At 46.1% G+C, this 18,447-nt stretch overlaps 2 non-coding genes across 2 annotated transcripts; both read right to left on the minus strand.

Annotated features, from left to right (window-relative positions):
- Positions 1–464: 464 nt before the first annotated feature.
- trnaw-cca (transfer RNA tryptophan (anticodon CCA)) lies at positions 465–536 on the minus strand. Its single transcript has one exon. It is a non-coding gene; the product is annotated as a tRNA-Trp (tRNA).
- A 5,392-nt stretch (positions 537–5,928) lies between these two features.
- trnae-uuc (transfer RNA glutamic acid (anticodon UUC)) lies at positions 5,929–6,000 on the minus strand. The gene has a single exon. It is a non-coding gene; the product is annotated as a tRNA-Glu (tRNA).
- Positions 6,001–18,447: the final 12,447 nt, after the last annotated feature.

Here is an 18,447-nt window from a genome sequence, read left to right on the forward strand (position 1 = left end):
TATGATGTCTTTTGTTCCACAAAACTGGAAACAATGATCTGTGTTTATATTGCAGTCGGATGTAGAAAATCATCCCAGCGATCTTCACGTTATTATAGTTTACTGAGACCATAACATCATTACGTGGCAGTTTGATGTCACTGAAACCTGGATGGAAATCTCTAGATTATGTTGTAAAAATATCGGTATGATGTTATTCACTCTGCGCTGTCACCAACTGAACGAAGCGGCTGTGTGTTCAAACCCCGTGATGAACAGTTTGTGTTTTACTTCTCACATTGCGGGGAGCTGAGCATTTCCCCAAACAATGGGCACACCACCTCCCTGACACAGTGTTCACTAATCAAACTGACAGCAAAGATTCACGTGTGATCGAAAGTTTCCGCAAAAAAACTTTTGACACAACCCATATACGGAATGAACGCACTCCTTTCTTCATTTGAAATGTTAGGCGTTGATTGTAGTGAGCCTGACGTGATTTGAACACGCAGCCGTCTGATCTGGAGTCAGACGCGCTACCGTTGCGCCACAAGCTCACGGTAGGCTGATAACCTCTATTCATGCTTAAGGGAAGTGATCGCACTACAATGATTTTACGTTCATGTCTGTTCTGTTTCTCCCCCTTCTCCTTCTGTCTCTCGAAACAATTTCCAACTCTCTCTCAATAAAAATCTGAAAGAACTGCGGATGCTGTATATCAGGAACAAAAAACAGGAGTTGCCGGTGACCCTTCCACAGAACAGATGGTGATTGGAAAAATGTCGGTTTATATGCTGGAGATATTGTGGGAGGAAGGCGGAGATCAGGACAGAGCCCAAAGCGATGGAAGAACTGTTGGACAGAAAAAGGAGTTGATAACGATCTGCGTGGGGGGGGGGGGGGAGAATAACTGTTAATGGACACTGTTCGTGGTTAAGTAGTGTGGAATGACAGACTATGTGATAACAAGGCTTGGCGTGTGCGGCAGGGACGAGGATACCATGGAGTTCAAGCCCTAGAATTATTGAATTCGATATTGGGACCGGAGGGATGCAATGTCCCCAAGTGAAATATTCGGGGCTCTTCGTTCTGCTGGTGCTGAGCTTCGCTGGAACACAACAGCAAACCTGAGACAGAGAGGTTGGACAGGGAACAGGGTGGGGTGCGGAATTGGCAGGCAACTGGAAGCTCAGGGTCTTTTTTGCGGGCAGAACGTAGATGTTCTGTGCAGCAGGCACCCAGTTTACGGTTCGTTTTCCCCAATGTAGATGAGCCCATATTGTGAGCAGCAAATGCAGTAGACTGGATTGTGGGAAGTGCAGGTAAAGTGCTGCTTCACCTGGAAGGTAAGTTTGGCCCCTTGGATAGCGAGGAGGGAGCAGGTAAATGGGCTGGCGTCACACATTCGGCACTTGCAGGGGAAAGTGCAATTCAACCTGCAAGTTTACTTTGAGAAAATCCTGGACTTGAATTCCCAAGTCTCTTTGCATTTCGGATTTCTGCATTTTCTCCCCATAATCTTCTGTTCCAACAATGACTATCTATGTCAGGGCAGCACCAGTGATTTCCTGACATATGGATTGTATTTGGGGATATCAAGGAACGTCAGGAACTGTGAGTATCTCAGGAGCAATCGTTATTCCTGGGGGAGGCAGAGAGGAATGTGGTGTGATCCTGTAAACTCCAGAACTTTCATAACTTCATGAGTCAGCAATAACTCTTTCTGGACCAAGAAACGAAAGGGCCAATCAGAAACTGCTACAAGGGAGTTAACAAATAACATACATTAACTATCGCTGGGAAGGAGGAGGCAAAACAATGAGCTGTTCCTTTGGACATATGAGATAATGGTGTTTAATAACTGTGTGACAGAAGAACAATTAATTCTGCCTGTAGAAGGAAGGCCTTGCCGTAAAGGGGTTAATTGCAGGACAGGCTGTTTCAAACAGGTGGAAAACCCTCAAGGATAAGAAGGCAAGCTACAGACCTGAGGTCTCCAGAAGTGTGGGGAGGTGGTGTCAAAATCTAAAGCCCAGCACACTCACGCAGCACTACTCTGCTTCTGGGCTCTCAGCAGCTGGATTCTGCATCAGTTTAAAGTAGGTCCTATATCTCTGACAACATCGGTACACAAGGTAGTGAAGAAAGGTTTCAGCACACTGGCCTTCATCAGTTAGGGAACTGAGTATAGATGTTGGCAAGTTATGTTGTCGTTATACAGGACGTTGATCAGGCCGCACCTGGAATATTGTGATCAGTTTTGGTCCCCTTGATGTTCTGACTTCTGACTTCTTCAACTCTGGGTTTGTGTTGAACTTGATGGGATACTTTGTCCAACTCAGCATGTTTAAACAGTATCTCTCAGAGGGATTCATCTGAAACTTTTCAGGAGGTGAGCTCAACAAGATTGAACTATTCAAAGTTACTTGGACTCTATTTTAAACTTACATCAGGACCAGTAGTCAGAGACACGTACAGCATGGAAACAGACCCTTCGGTCCAACTTGTCCATGCTGACCTGATATCCTATATTAATCTAGTCCCATTTGACAGCACCTGACCCACATACTCTGGCAGCTCATTTCATATAAGTACCACCCTCTGCATGAAGAAGTCGTCCCTTTTTATATATTTCGCCTCTCACCCTAAACCTATGCCCTCTAGTTCTGGACTCCCCCAGCCCAGGGAAAAGACCTTGTCTATTACCCTGTCCATGCCCCTCATGATTTTATAACCGCTATTAGGTCACTTCACTGCCTCCGATGCTCCAGTGAAAACAACCCCACGTTATTCAGCCGCTCACTGCAGCTCAAACCCTCAACCCCCAGCAACATTCATGCAAATCCTTTCTCATAGATAAGTCACTCTTTCAGTCATGAAGAAGGGTTAATACCCAAAACGCTGACTACTCCACATCCTGGTGCTGCCTGGCTTGCTGTATTCTCCCAACCCCAGGCTTGCCAACCTCGGGTTGCAATATGTAGTGGCTCAGTGGTTACACCTGCAGCCTCACAGTGCCAGGGACCCAGGTTTTATTCCAGCCTTGGGTGGCAGTCTGTGAGGAGTGTGCACATTCTCCCAATGTCTGCGTGGGTTTTCTCTGGGTGGTCCTGTTTTCTTCCATAAACCAAAGATGTGCAGGTCTTGTGGATTGGCCATGCTTAATTGCCCATAGAGTTAGGTACATTAGTCAGAGGGAAATGGGTCTGGATGGGTTACACGTCGGAGGGTCGGTGTGGACTTGTTGGGACAAATGGCCTGTTTCCACACTATAGCTAATCTCATCCAATACTTTTGTTACTAACGAATGGCAGAGAAGGCCAAACATCTTTTCCGATGGTCTTGCGGTCTTAGGTTTCTCTGGATCATTTCATTGGCAATGTGCAGTCCCGGGCTCAGTGAGCAACAGTGTCCACTGAAGGCAAAGCTCATCGAATCATAGCACCCCCACAATGTGGAAAAACAGGTCCTTCAGCCGAACACATCTGCACTGATCTTCCGAAGACTAACCCACTCAGATCCATTTTCCTCCCCTCCATAAATTGCACACAGACCCCCAAGGGTGGAATTATTCTTGAGTTCCTGGTGCCATGAGGCAGCAGTGCTAACCCTGAGCTACCTTGGGGTTGGGTTTGTGGGGTGTATGGGAGGCAATTGCATTCCAGCAGAAAACAATAACAGCCCACCAACTCTCCCACTGCACCCACTGTCAGAACTGACAGCAGATTCAGTCCTGGTGGGTGACCGAAGGCAGCGTCACTGGTGGGATCTGATTGCTGGGAGCGCTGGTGCCCCCGCTAGTACTTCCACAAGTTGCAGGAAAACATGAACCTCTTCCCACACTCGGGCCAGCTGAAGGGTCTCTCCCCAGGGTGGACACACTGGTGCTTCAGCAGGGGGGAGGAATTGCTGAAGGCCTTCCCACACTTAGGGCAGCAGAATGGCCTCCCCTCCTCCGCCACTGTCCCCCGCCACCAAACCCCCGTGTGGTCCAGCTGGTGATTCTGCAGTGTGGAGGAGTGGGTAAAGACCTTCCCACATTCGGGGCAGGAGAACGACTTCTCCCCGGTGTGGATAGACTGGTGCCTCAGCAGGGCCGAGGAATTGCTGAAGGCCTTCCTGCACATAGGGCAACTGAATGACCTCTCTACCATTTGGACACACCAATGGGCCAGTACGTCGGAGGAAAGAGCAATGCCCCTCCTGCAGTTGGGGCAGAAGAACGGCCTCTCAGTGTGGACCCACTGGTGTCTCAACAGGTGGGAAGAACTGCTGAAGGCCATCTCGCACTTGGGGCCGGAGAACAGCCTTCCCCGGTGTGGACCAACTGGTGCGTCAGCAGGGCAGAGGAATCACTGAAGGCCTTCCCACACTCAGGGCAGCAGAAGGGCCGCTTCCCCTCTGTGGACCCATTGGTGTCTCAGAACTCTTTCAAATTTCACAATATCCTTCTGATTGGAGGGACACCAGAATTGCACACAATATTCTAAAAGTGGTCTCACCAATGTCCTGAACAGCCACAACAAAACTTCCCAACTCCAATTCAGGCAGCATCCAAGCAGCTTCGAAATCGACGTTTCGGGCACATGTCCTTCGTCAGGAATAAAGGCAGTGAGCCTGAAGCATGGAGAGATAAGCTTATCTCTCGATGCTTCAGGCTCACTGCCTTTATTCCTGACGAAAGGCTTTTGCCCGAAACGTCGATTTCGAAGCTACTTGGATGCTGCCTGAACTGCTGTGCTCTTCCAGCACCACTAATCCAGAATCTGGTTTCCAGCATCTGCAGTCATTGTTTTTACCTTCTCAACTCTAATACTCAGTCAGAGGATTGGGAACGCTTTCAAAACCCACAAAAAACAAACAGGAAAGAATGGAGGGACAAACCGAATTTTTGAGATTGAGCTTGGAAGCATCACTGGGAAATCGGCGGAATGGGTTTATTGGGGACGCGTTCTCCTTAAATACACTATATACGTATTTCTCTTGTGCTCTTCGTAGTTTCTCTGTGCTGCAGTGTGTAGTGGCTCGTTGAAATAATGTCCTGATGCAGCTTCGTTTGTGGGTGTTGGCATGATTGCTTCTGTGGTTAAGTATTTGGTTTGTGTGTGTTGTTTTTCTGTAGATGCTAGTTTGAAGTTCCCCATTGACTGTTCGCTCTACTGTGACATCTAAGAATGCAGTTTATTGTTGTTCTCCTCTTTTTCAAACTAGGAGCCCCCCTCAGGCCATAGTCTCACTACTTGGAACACCAATATACAGACTAGTCAATGGCCTCCACTGAAGACTAAAACACCAAGTCGAAGATTTATGCTACTCCATTTATTCCATCCAAGAATTCCTGAACACCAAAGACACGAAGATAGAAGAGGATGGAATAATGTTGTCCTTTGACATAACAGCCCTGTTCACATCCATTAACATCAACGTGGCCAAAGAAAACTGAAGACACTACTCGAAGAACTAAAGACAAAAACACAGAACCAACTTCAGCAGCAAAGATAACACTGTCAACCTCGTGGAACTGTGCCTTACCACCCACTTTATATTCAGTCACAAGCCCTACAAACAAATCAACGAAACGCCCATGAAACACTTCTGTCATCAAAAAATGAAACAAATTAAAGGAAACCTACAACACCATCAACAATCTCCTTCCTGGCATAAAATTCACAAAAGAGGAGAACAACAACAAAGTGCCATTTCTAGATGTCACAGTAGACCGAACAGTCAATGATAAATTCAAAACAGCCTCTGCAGGAAAGCAACACACGTGAACCAAGTACTTAGCTGCAGAAGTAATCATCCCTACACATACAAACAAATCTGAACGAGGGCACTATTTCAACGAACCACAACACAGTGCAGCACCCAGTTACTACGAAGACCAATAAGTAACTCGACAGCGCATTTAAGGAGAATGGGGAGCCAAACAAACACACTGCAAATCGCTTCCCTGACCGGGAATCGAACCCAGGCCGCAGCGGTGAAAGCGCCGAATCCTAACCACTAGACCACCAGGGAGACGGCAGCGAAGTTTGAAGCTCTACTGAAAATTGCTTCCCTGCCCGGAAATCGAACCCGGGTCACGGTTGTGAGAAGGCTTCCACAAAAGTTGTTTCTTGTATCCATTGCTCCCGATGCGGTCTCCTCTACATTGGGGAGACTGGAGCCCCGTCGCAGAGTCAAGTCACAGTGTTTGAGGGAGCATTTCCATGACACCCGCAACAATCAACCCCATCGCCCTGTGGCCCAACATTTCAACCTCCCCTCCCACTCTGCCAGGGACATTCAGGACCTGGGCCTCCTCCATCGTCCCTCCCTCCCCACCCGATGTCTGGGGGAAGAACGCCCCAACTTCTGCCTCGGATACATTCAACCTCAGGACATCAATGTGGACTGCACCAGTTTCCTCATTTCCCCTCCCCCCACCTTACCTGAGTTCCAACCTTCCAGCTCAGCGCTGTCCTCAGGACCTGTCAATCTCCCTTCCCACCTATCCGCTCCACCCTCCTCTCTGACCTGTCACCTACGTCCCCAACCCCATTCACCTATTGTACTCTTTGCTACCTTTGGCCCAGAACCCCCCAATTTATGTAGCCACCCCTGGAAGCGTCCTGCCTCTATTCCTGATGAAGGGCTTTTGCCCAAAACGTCGATTTTCCTGCTCCTCGGAAGCTGCCTGACCTGCTGTGCTTTTCCAGCACCACTCTGATCTAAACTCTGGTTTCCAGCATCTACAGTCCTCACTTTTGCCTACCCAATAAACCCAGTGTGCCGATTTCACATCAACAAACTGACACAAGTAGACACAATGTCTGCAGAAACCCTAGCACATGACTTTCCATTAAAGACATCTGGGAAATGATGTCCAGACAAATCAAACCTCTCAGCATCATGGTCGCCGACAAACCTCCCAACACACTTAAACAGCGGCTAATGAACCTGAAATACCCGATACAAACAACCAGCAAACGAATGTTATTTACAAAATACCATACAAGGAAACATATGCATGAACTCTGCCACACAGGTCTCTGTGGCAAGAAATGCTGGGATGAGATAAGGAAGATTTTTTTCAGCCAAAACGAATCGGCACTGACTGGACAGCCATTTAAAATCAAGGCTTTCAGCCCAGGATGGAAGATCCGAAGGGATGGACAGTTTTCTTATTTCCTGAAGACTTACAAAGCTGAGACTGGGTTTTGGTGTTTGTTTCCTTTCCACTCCCAAGAGCCGCAGTGGTTAGGGTGGTGATTTGGGGAAAGTGAAATGTGCCCGTGAGCAGCGTGTGGGGCTATTTCAGCTTCCCCTCCTCTGACAGCGCTATGACTTGACTCTAATGTTCTCAGGGACAAACTTACTGACGCGAGACAATGAAAAGAGTCTCGTTCCTGCAGATCAGGAATTCAAACAATATGTCGGCTTCAGGACAATGAGAAAGATGAATTGGGGTGTGTGAAGGAGCTGTGAGCTGCATTTCAAACAGGTAGGTGGAGTCAGATGCGTCATCCATTGCGCCCCTGGCAATGTGCGGACCTGACGCCGCCATGGGTCAGACTTCTGACATTAACACGGACATGCGCAAAATGGGAACATTCACAAGAGGAACAGCCAAAGATAATCACCGTCACTGCTTCCCTTCCATAGTCCCAACTTTGTGAAGCAGTATCTTTCACTGGCAAATAAAACACATTAATCCTCAGGTGCCTGCTTAACTTCGATCAGGACTTCACGCCCCTCACTGTTCTAGTCTCACTTCCAAACTCTTGGCTCATCACCTCAAAAGCAGCTCTGTGCGTATCTGCTTGTTCCACCCTGACAGGCAGTGGGCTACAGATTCCCGACCAGTCCCAATGTGATTGTAATACTTCAACCGCTCCACTGATTTGCATTTTTAAAAAAACCGTGGAGCAATCTCCCTTTCTTTCTGACGACAGTTCTCAAATGTCGTCGGCAGGGTTCACACCTGCGTCGGAGATCCGCAATGGATTTCATGTCCATCGCATTCACCACTTCTTCCCATCAAAACAGAATCACACTGACAGCTTCATTTCCGAGGTCTCTCTGCCTGTGGAGCTGAGAAAGAGTGAATCATTGCAGAGTTTGTTTGAATCCAATCACTTCACAGGTTTCGAAAGGGTTAAATATCTGCAAATGGCGAGTCTGAGTGTTTCATCCTGAAAGATGAAATGGACGTTCAGTCAAAAACAGAAATTGCAGGAACAACTCCGCAGGTCAGGCAGCATCTGTGGAAAGAGAATCAGAGACAACATTTCAGAACTCGTTTTTTTCCTCATCCAAGTACAGCCAAACCTGCTGAGTTTTTCCAGCAGTTTCTCTTTCTGACTCGGATTCTCAGCATCCGCAGTTCTTTACGTTAGAAACACAATCAATTCAGGATCCCCTTTGTGCTGCCTCAGTGGAAAAGATTTCCGTTTGGGAAATATTTTCCTGACACCATTAAAAACGTGCACTTTCGCAGCCAAGAAAGCAGTAGGAGCGAGAACAAGAAACACTCCGTCTCTGGGTGGTCTCGAAGTACCAACCTTTTGATTAACAACCGAACGCGCTGACCAATTGCACCACAGAGACAGGTCACCCCACTGCCCGCACAGTGTCTTTGAGGAACCTACTAATCAATTCATAATTCAACCTGCCCCGCCCAAAATTACCATTGTCTTCTATCAGTTTTACTTTTCCATAATAAAGCCTTGGACATTCATTATGGAGACATGGGGACAGCCTGATCCCACCATCTGCAGGCACATCCATGTCACGAGGAACGAGCTCTCCTACACCGGGGCCATCGCCCTCCGAGCCTTTCAGGGTTTTGCCTCTTCCCGAATTTTCTCATTGGCCCCGAGCCGAGAAGGGGTTTGAATTCCTGATGTGCAGAGAATTCTTTCAATGTCTCGGGTCAGTTCATGTCCCGAGAATATCAGAGTCAATCAGCCTCTTAAACAAGGGGACAGTGTCTGTACTGTCTCTGCTCAGTCCGTCAGATCATCCTTCATTCTCCTCTAATTCCACTTCCCAAAGAGTTTCGAAAGATTCACAAAGCTGGAGACTGGGATTTATGTTTTACCTCCGGAACATTTTTCCACCTGCTAACTGACAATATTTTGACAAAACCTCTTCTCCATTGTAACATTTGCATCATGTCCAGGGATGAGGAATTTCCATTTTGTGGAGACATTCCCAAGTTTGGGAATGTTCTCTTTGGAGCAAAGAAGGTTAACTGGAGATTTCCAGGGGCTGTTGTCAATGATGGGAGAAGACGTGGTGGGAATGGGCAGATTAATGATCAGAAGAACCTATTGCCACTGACTAGGGTCAGTTCCCAGAGGACAGAGATTGATGTTCTTTAATGGAAAGCAGCATTTGTGTCGAACAAACACAGTGAATACTGCAGAAAGCCAACGGGTCGAGCAGCATCTGTGGAAAGGTAAACAGAGCCGGCGTTTTGAGTGGTGCTACGGTTTTTGTTCAGAACTCAGTCTTTTACCTCATCCCGAAGTTGGTCCAGGTCTGTGTCTCAATTGACAAACACATGGCAAGTGCAGTGCCGCAATGTGAATTTATAAACATTGCTATTTACAAAAAAAGCAGTGCATTGTTTAAATGGTGATATATTGGAATGTGGAGAAAGTGAGGACTAGAGGTGAAAGTCGAAAAATGTGGCATTGGAAAAGCACAACAGGTCAGGCAGCATCTGAGGAGCAGGACAGGGAACGTTTCGGGCACAAGCCCTTCATCAGGAATGATCAATGGATGTACTAAGGGGTCTCAGAGTCCCTCCACACCAGTCAATGCCAGTTGTCGGGCAGATGCAGCAGTCAATGAGCAAGGCAAGTGGTAAATTACGAAGAGGAATTGAGTTCAGAAGTGGGGTCATTGAACATATTTAAGGCTAAGTTCATCTGAGTTTTGAACAACAAAGAAGTGGATGGTTATGGGGGAGGTAAGAAAATGATTTTAAGACCAGTGCAGGTCAGTCACAGGGTCAGAAAGCACTGAACAGACCCTTCATCCAACTAGTCCATGCTGAGTATGTTCTCAAACTAAACTCGGCCCACCTACCAGTGTTTGGCCCATAACCCTTCCATCTTTCCTATTCATGTACTTATCCAAATGTCTTTTGAACGTCGTAACTATACGTGTATAAAATCATGAGGGGCATGGATAGGATAAATAGACAGAATCTTTTCCCTGGGGTGGGTGAGTCCAGAACGAGAAACATGGGTTTCGCGTTAGAGGGGAAAGGTACAAAAGAGATCTAAGGGGCAACTTTTTCACGCAGAGGATGGTACGTTTATTGAATGATCTGCCAGATGAAGTGGTGAAGGCTAATACGATTGCAACATTTGAAAGGCATTTGGATAGGTTTTGTGAATAGGAAGGGTTTGGAGGGATATGGGGCCGTGTGCTGTCAGGTGGGACTCGATTGGGTTGGGATAGTTGGTCGGCATGGACAAGTTGGACCAAACAGTCTGTTTCTGTGCTGTACATCTCTATCTCAATGTTGAACATACTCTGTGACCTGGCCTCCACAGTTTTCTGTGACAATAGATTCCATAGATTCAGCAATCTCTGGCTCAAGAAATTTCTCCTCATCTCCATTCTCCCTTTATGCTGAGGCTATGCCCAGGGTATTAGTCTCTCCTCCCAATGAAAACATCTTCCCAATGTCCACTCTGTCCAGACCGTTCAACGTTCTGTACGTTTCAGTTAGATCCCCCTTGAATGTGGGCCTGTTAATCAGGATGACCAAACCGTTCAGGATGAGGACATCCGTGATTAGATTCAACAAAGTGAGAATGGAGGGTGAGAGTGTGGGATGGATATTTTCAGCTTTTAGGGAATAAGGTAGGAAAGAAAGTTTAATATAAATTATAATTGATCAGATGAGCCGATGGGCCAAGGAGTAGTGGATGGAGTTTAATTTAGACAAATATGAGCTTTTGCATTTTGATGAGGCAACTCAGGGCAGGACCTATGTGGTTAATGGTCAATTAATGGAATTCTGTGCTCAAGGAAGCAGTAGAGGCAGCTTCATTAAGACACTGTTGGATGGATTTTTTTGCGTGGCAAGGGAATTAAGGGTAGTTGGGATTTATGCAATTAGGAGGAGCTGAGACGATTGATCGATCCGCCATGATTTTAATGAATGGCGGGCCAAATGGGCTACTCCTTCTATTACTTTGAAACGACACCCTGCGTTTCCCATGGCCTACCCACCTAACCTGCACGTCCCTGGACACTGGGCAATTTAGCATGGCCAGTCCAAATCAAGGCCAGTGAGCAATATAGTGATGTGGAAACCAAACACCAGAGAGTGAGAGAAAGGGACAAGGAGAATAAATTTACTAGCAATCAAAACTGGATTGTCACCATCACAGAAAATAAAACTATAAGCTGCATTGTAAAAAAAAAGCGAATTAATTGACTGCACACGTTGAAGAGAATAATTACGATCTGAGACTCCTTACAGAGATATGGCTTCAGAATGACAAGGATTGGATCCAGAATTTTGAGGGGATACGTGGCATTCAATTCGAGTGAGAGGCTCAGTAAAGGTAGAGGGTGGGCACTGCTAATCAAAGCACTGATAACATGGTAATCTGGTGTCAGCTCGGATTTCAGGTCCTGATTTCTCTGTCCTCTTCTCCCTGTTCCCACAGAGTAAGATGTTGTCTGTTCTCAGCTCAGCTGGCTTTCTGCTGAAACTTTGAACCCCTTTTACACCTTCCAGAGCAATGAAACATTCAGTTCATCAAGGCGTAATCCAAAATATTCTCAGCCTGACAACCATCCAGACTGAGAGAGTCATCGGAGCAGGGAATAAAACAAGAAAAATGAAACAAAATTAGACATAAATGCACATTTGTTGCTTAAAGTGTGTTTATTAGATCGTAAACCAGAATTAGGGGTCTCCCAGGATTCTTATCATCCCCCCCCCCTTGAGGAATTCTCTCTCCCTAACAACATTTACATCAACAGAAATAAAGCATCTGTTATCAAATAGACATAGAGATATACAGCACGGAAATAGACTTTTTGATCCAACACATCCATGCTGACAAGATGTCCTATATAAATCTAGTGTCCCATTTGCCAGCATTTGGCCCATATCCCTCCAAACCTATCCTATTCACACACCCATCCAGATGCCCTTTAAATGTTGTAATTGTACCAGCTTCCACCACGTCCTTGAGCCTATTTACCCTATCCATGCCCCTCGTGATTTTATAAATGTCCATAAGATCACTCCTCAGCCTCCGACACTCCAGGGAAGCAGCCCCATCCTATTCAGGCTCTCCTTATACCACAAACCCTCCAACCCTGGCGACATCCTTGTCAATCTTTTCTGCACAGTTTCAAGTCTCACAACGTTGTTCCTATCCAACAGTGGGGAGACCAGAATCGAATGCAATAATCCAAAAGTGGGCGAACCAATGTCCTGTACAGCTACAACATGACCTCCCAACTCCTATACCCAATGCATTCAATGAGCCAAATGGCTTATTTCTGCACTGCAGCGATTTAATGATTTGATTTTGTACTAGAGTCAATTGCAGTCACTGTCTCTGGTTTATGGTGTGTCAGGGTGGGATCACTGGTACCAGAATTGCATGCAATACTCCAGTCGCAACATGACCTCACGACTCCTGCACCCAGTGCATTGACTAATAAGGTCAGGCATATCAAACGCATTCTTCACTATTCTGTCGATGTGCGACTCCCCTTTCAAGGAACTATGAACCTACGATCGAATCATACAGCATGATCATGGACTTTTGGTCCAACCAGTTCATGCCAACCATAATCTCAAACTAATTCAGTCTCTCCTGCCTGCTGTTGGCCTGTATCCCTCCAAACCTTTCCTATTCATGTACTAAAACAAATGTATTTTTTTGTACCCGCATCCATTGCTTCCTGAGGAGGTTCATTCCACACATCAACCACTCTCTGTGTAAAATTAGTATTTGAATGGCAAGGATGAAGTTGAATTGAAATGGTTCATTAAAATAAACAGCTTCTACCAAACCCCCTACAGCAGGTATGGCAGCAACTCCAACTCTGGAGTCTCTCAAATCGGTATTTCCATGGAGTGGAGGGGAGAGTAAAGTGTTGGATTCACAGAGGTGGGCGTCTTCTGAGAGTGTAAAGCTAAAATTAAACCCCGTGATTTGCTTGAACTCAAACCGCATTGACGTGGAGGAGAGCAAAAGGAGTTTGAAAAGTGTCCTCCCCTCCCCATGTGCCTCATCTGCAGGGCAGCGCAGGCGCAGTGCGACCCCCCCTCCCCCCATTGTGGACGTCACGATGTGGAGGTAGCCCTGTCAATTTCAGAGAGAAACTCCCTCCCTCTGGGCAACATCTGGGAGCAAAACAATGTCTCCCCTTTTCCATTCCTCATCCTGGGAGGGGGAGAGAGAGAGGCGTGGGGGTGGGGGTGGGTGTGGAGTGAGGTGGAGACTGTTCACTTGTAGCAACTGGAGTGACTCCATGGAGGGAGCAGGCTCTCCAAAGGTGCTCAGATGCTCTCTGTCCCTCTCAAAGGTATTTTCCTTGTGTATTCCCTCAGTTTGGCACCCAAAGAGTTTGTACCCGGAAAAGGTTACTTCTTTCCTCATGCTCAGAATTATAAGGGTAGTTTCTCTTGGAACTGAGCAGTATTTAAGGGATTGGCACATTGATTTCAAATGTAGACATATATTGCTTCATATGGTGTATATCTAATATTGTTGGCTATTATAAAATATTTGTGGCTATAATTGTTCACCTTCTAATGCAGTAATAGAGTCACGTTCTATATTTCTTGTCTTTTTTTATTTACTAGGACAGCAGGAAGTCATTCATTAACTTCACTGGCTTTCTTTTCCCAAGCAGCCTTGACATTTCATTATCATATTCTTGATTCAGCTCGATTTCCAGCACCTTTGTCGATAGCTTGTTCCAGGTTATTGCGATCTAAATTAAGTTTTCCTCTATACACACTTAAGGCTATCTTGTTGCATGAGGGTTTTCCGTGTCCTGCATAATATATGGTCAGCACTCATCTAGTGATCGACAGGAATTGCCACCGATGTTATATTCATTTAACAGTACTGACAGTGATCGCTCAATTTGTGATTTTTTTTGCAGGAAGACATGCAGAAAGAAATCTGAAAACAAATGATACATTATTTTCTGACAGAGCCACTTGAATCAATGGGGCTGACTATCAGCAGCCATTCAATTCGAGAAGAAATGTTTACTTTTGTCTGTATGAGAGATTTTGAACACTGGTATGGCAGGAATAATACTGAGACACCCGAGTGAGGGAGATTGAGTACCCTGTCTGTGAAAAATGTGTCAAACAATTTACTCAGCTTGGGGGATCAAAATCTCACCCCTCACAGTGGGGAGAGACTATGTATCCACTCTGTTTTTAATGTCAAACCCAGCGCGACACAAAGAATGCTCCCCTCATGGGGAAACCATGGAAACATGGGGACTGTGGGAAAGGGCTCCCTTCCCCATTGGAGCGAGACACCCACAGATGCGTTCTCACTGGGGAGAAGCCGTTCTCCTGCTCAGTATGCGGGAAGGGATTCAGTTGGCTGTGCAGACTGCAGACACAGCAGCGAGTTCACACCAGGGAGAGGCCGTTCATCTGCCGCCATTGTGGGAAATGATTCATTCAGTCGTCCCACCTGCAGATACACCAGCAGGTACACACCAGAGAGAGGCAATTCACCTGCTCTCTGTATGGGAAGCGATTCATCGATGCATCCCACCTCCTGAAACACCAGTGGGTTCACATAAGGGAGAGGCCATTCACCTGCTCTGAGTGCAGGAAGGGATTTGTCGATTCTTACACCCTGCTGACCCACCAGCAGATCCACATCGGAGAGATGCCGTTCACCTGCCCGAAGTGCGAGACTGCAAAATGTGCAGTCATGTGGGCAACTTGTGGAGGCACCAGCCGATCCATGCAACGGAGAGGCCATTCACATGCTTTGTGTGCGGGAAGGGGTTCAGTCAGACATCTACACTGCAATCGACATAAGGGTCCATATCATGGAGAGGGCGTTCATCTGCTCTAAGTGTAGAAAGTGCTTCACCCGCACCTCCCACCAGCGAGTTCTGGAATTTTTTGAGGATGTAGCTCTGAAGATGGACAAGGGAGATCCAGTGGACATAGTCTACCTGGACTTTCAGAAAGCCTTTGATGAAGTCCCACATAGGAAATGATTCATTCAGTCCCACATAGTGAGCAAAATTAGGGCGCATGGTATTGGGGCCAAAGTACTGACTTGGATTGAAAATTGGTTGGCTGACAGGAAACAAAGAGTAGTGATAAATGGCTCCCTTTCGGAATGGCAGGCAGTGACCAGTTGGGTACCGCAGGGATCAGTGCTGGGAACGCAGCTTTTTACAATATACATTAATGATATAGAAGATGGTATTAATAGTAATATTAGCAAATTTGCTGATGATACAAAGCTGGGTGGCAGGATGAAATGTGAGGAGGATGTTAGGAGATTAAAGGGTGACCTAGAGAGGTTAGGTGAGTGGACAGATGCATGGCAGATGCAGTTTAATATGGAAAAATATATGGTTATCCACTTTAGTGGCAAGAACAGGAAGGCAGATTACTACCTAAATGGAGTCAAGTTAGGTAAAGGGGAAGTACAAAGAGATCTGGGCTTTCTGGTACACCAGTCAAAGAAGGCAAGCATGCAGGTACAGTAAGTAGTGAAGAAAGCCAATAGCATAGTGGCCTGGAATATTGTGTGCAGTTCTGGTCTCCAAATTTGAGGAAAGACATCCTGGCTATTGAGGGAGTGCAGCGTAGGTTCACGAGGTCAATTCCTTGAATGGCGAGACTATCTTATGTTGAAAGATTGAAGCGATTGGGCTTGTATACCCTTGCGTTTAGAAGATTGAGAGGGGATCTGATTGAGACATATAAGATTATTAAAGGATTGGACACTCTGGAGGCAGGAAACATATTTCCACTGATGGGTGAGTCCCGAACCAGAGGGCACAGCTTAAAAATAAGGGGTAGGCCATTTAGGACAATGTTGAGGAGAACCTTCTTCACCAGAGAGTGGTAGGTGTGTGGAATGCTCTGCCCCAGAAGGCAGTGGAGGCCCAGCCTTTGTATTCGTTTAAGAAAGAGTTGGATAGAGCTCTCAAGGATTGTGGAATCAAGGATTATGGAGATAAAGCAGGAACAGGATACTGATTGAGGATGATCAGCCATGATTATAATGAATGGTCGTGTAGGCTCAAAGGGCAGAATGACCTACTCTTGTACATATTGTTTATTGTCTATTGAGTTCATGTGCCATTGCAGGGGGATTGAAGGAGCGACGGCTGAGTGCCATTATCGACTCGACTATCAACCCAGTTCCGGGAATTCCCGGGGTTTGAATCACGCCAAGGCAGATGGTGGGATTGGAATCCGGTCAGAAATTTGGAGTTCTGAATCTAAGAATGAAACCATTTTTGGGGGGAGAAACTGCCATCTAATTCACTCATCTCCCTTTTAGGAAAGGAAACTGCCATTGTGGGAAAGGATTCACGCAGTCATCTCAACTGCATCCTTTGTCCGGTCTGGCCGACACCTGACTCCAGACCCACAGCAGCATGATTGACTCTTGACTGCCCCCCTCCATGGCAAATGAGTGGGAGTAACTTAAATGGATACAGTGTGTGGTTTGAAATTGCTGAGTGAGACAATACTTCCTTCAGCTTAAGGCTCTCCCAAGGACCAATTATAAAGGGACAACTCGGTGCTTACTAACAGTAAAGCAAGTGGAGTTGGGAGGAGTATGTGAGCTTTGAGCTGTTTTTAAAAAAACTCTTCTTTTCACACACTTTTTTTTGCTGGGGAGATCTGAAGCTGTAACAAAGTTGGGTGACAATAAAGGTTACTTGAACTTAACCCCAGTCTCAGACTGTCAGTGAAACCTATGAGATCCAATAGGTTTTTGTTTTAAAGCTGCTCAATTCTTTCAACCTCTTGCACTAAGTTTCAGAAGGAGCAGTGAATGAGTAGCTAATATCGCTAGAAATTGTAAAGTTTTCATCTCTGCAGGTATTGCATTGTTTCATTCACATTTTTTTTTAGATTAGATTATTTACAGTGTGGAAACAGGACCTTCGGCCCAACAAGTCCACACCGCACCCGCCGAAGCGTAACCCACCCATAGCCCTACATCTACCCCTTACCTAACACTACGGGCAATTTAGCATGGCCAATTCACCTGACCAGCACATCTTTGGACTGTGGGAGGAAACCGGAGCACCCGGAGGAAACCCACGCAGACACGGGGAGAACATGCAAACTCCACACAGAGAGTCACCTGAGGCGGGAAATGAACCCGGATCTCTGGCGCTGTGAAGCAGCAGTGCTAACCACTGTGCCACCGTGCCGCCCAAAACATTGTAAGGTTTACTGGCAGCACCTGGAAGTGTGGGATGTATTCACGAGAAACAAATTTAAAAATCATTCAACACCAGGTTACAGTCCAACATGTTGATTTGGAAGCACTAACTTTCGGAACACTGCTCCTTCATCAGGTGTTTGTGGAGCAGGATCATTGGAGAATCTATAGCAAAAGATCGCAGTTTTGTGCAACAGAAATGATGATATAGAACAAACTTAGATTGTTGTGAAGTCTTTCATCTTTTAGAATGGGATGCAGGTTTTGGTTCATTAATATGTAAATCCCAGAACTTGTTTGAAGACACATTCTCGAGACAACTTAAGGTCTGTATCCCAATCTTGATTAGGAATTTATAAAATCTCACATGGATTGACTGCCGGGAGATTGTATTTGGCTCAAAAAGCGCACAATGTATCTGCAAATACAAATCACACCAAAGCCTTATATGTAAGTGTGCATGCATGAGAGTATGTGTGAGTGTGTGCGTGCTTGATAAAGTGTGCGAGTGATAGAGGGTCATACTGTTCTGGCTGAGATATTGAGAGACCCTGGTATAAGTAATTACGAATCCAATTATTTTGGTCAAAGAATTGGACAATCATTTTGCAACAAAGTGATCTACTCTGATAAGGAGGTTGTGTTCATTTCTAGGGTAAGTGAACAGTTTGTAGATCAGGGAGATGAAGTTCCAGACACTTGGGAAGGGATAGAAATGAATTTGATAAATAAGACAAAGAACTGTGGATGCTGGGAATCTGAAACAAAAACTGAGAACACTGGAAAATCTCAGCAGGACTGGAAGCATCTGTGGAGAGAAAGCAGAGTTAAACTTTCGAGTCCAACAACTCCTCTTCAGGATTCTGAAATAGTTTGTGAGAACCCCTTAAGTCATCTGCCCAGCTGTAAGACCATAATACACAGGAGCAGGATGAAGCCATTTGGCTCATCGAGTCTGCTCCACCAGTCGATCATGGCTGATATATTTCTCCATCCCATTCTGCTGCCTTCTCCTCATAACCCTTGA

Source organism: Chiloscyllium punctatum, chromosome 36, assembly GCF_047496795.1.
Source record: "Chiloscyllium punctatum isolate Juve2018m chromosome 36, sChiPun1.3, whole genome shotgun sequence".
Classification (NCBI taxonomy): domain Eukaryota; kingdom Metazoa; phylum Chordata; class Chondrichthyes; order Orectolobiformes; family Hemiscylliidae; genus Chiloscyllium; species Chiloscyllium punctatum.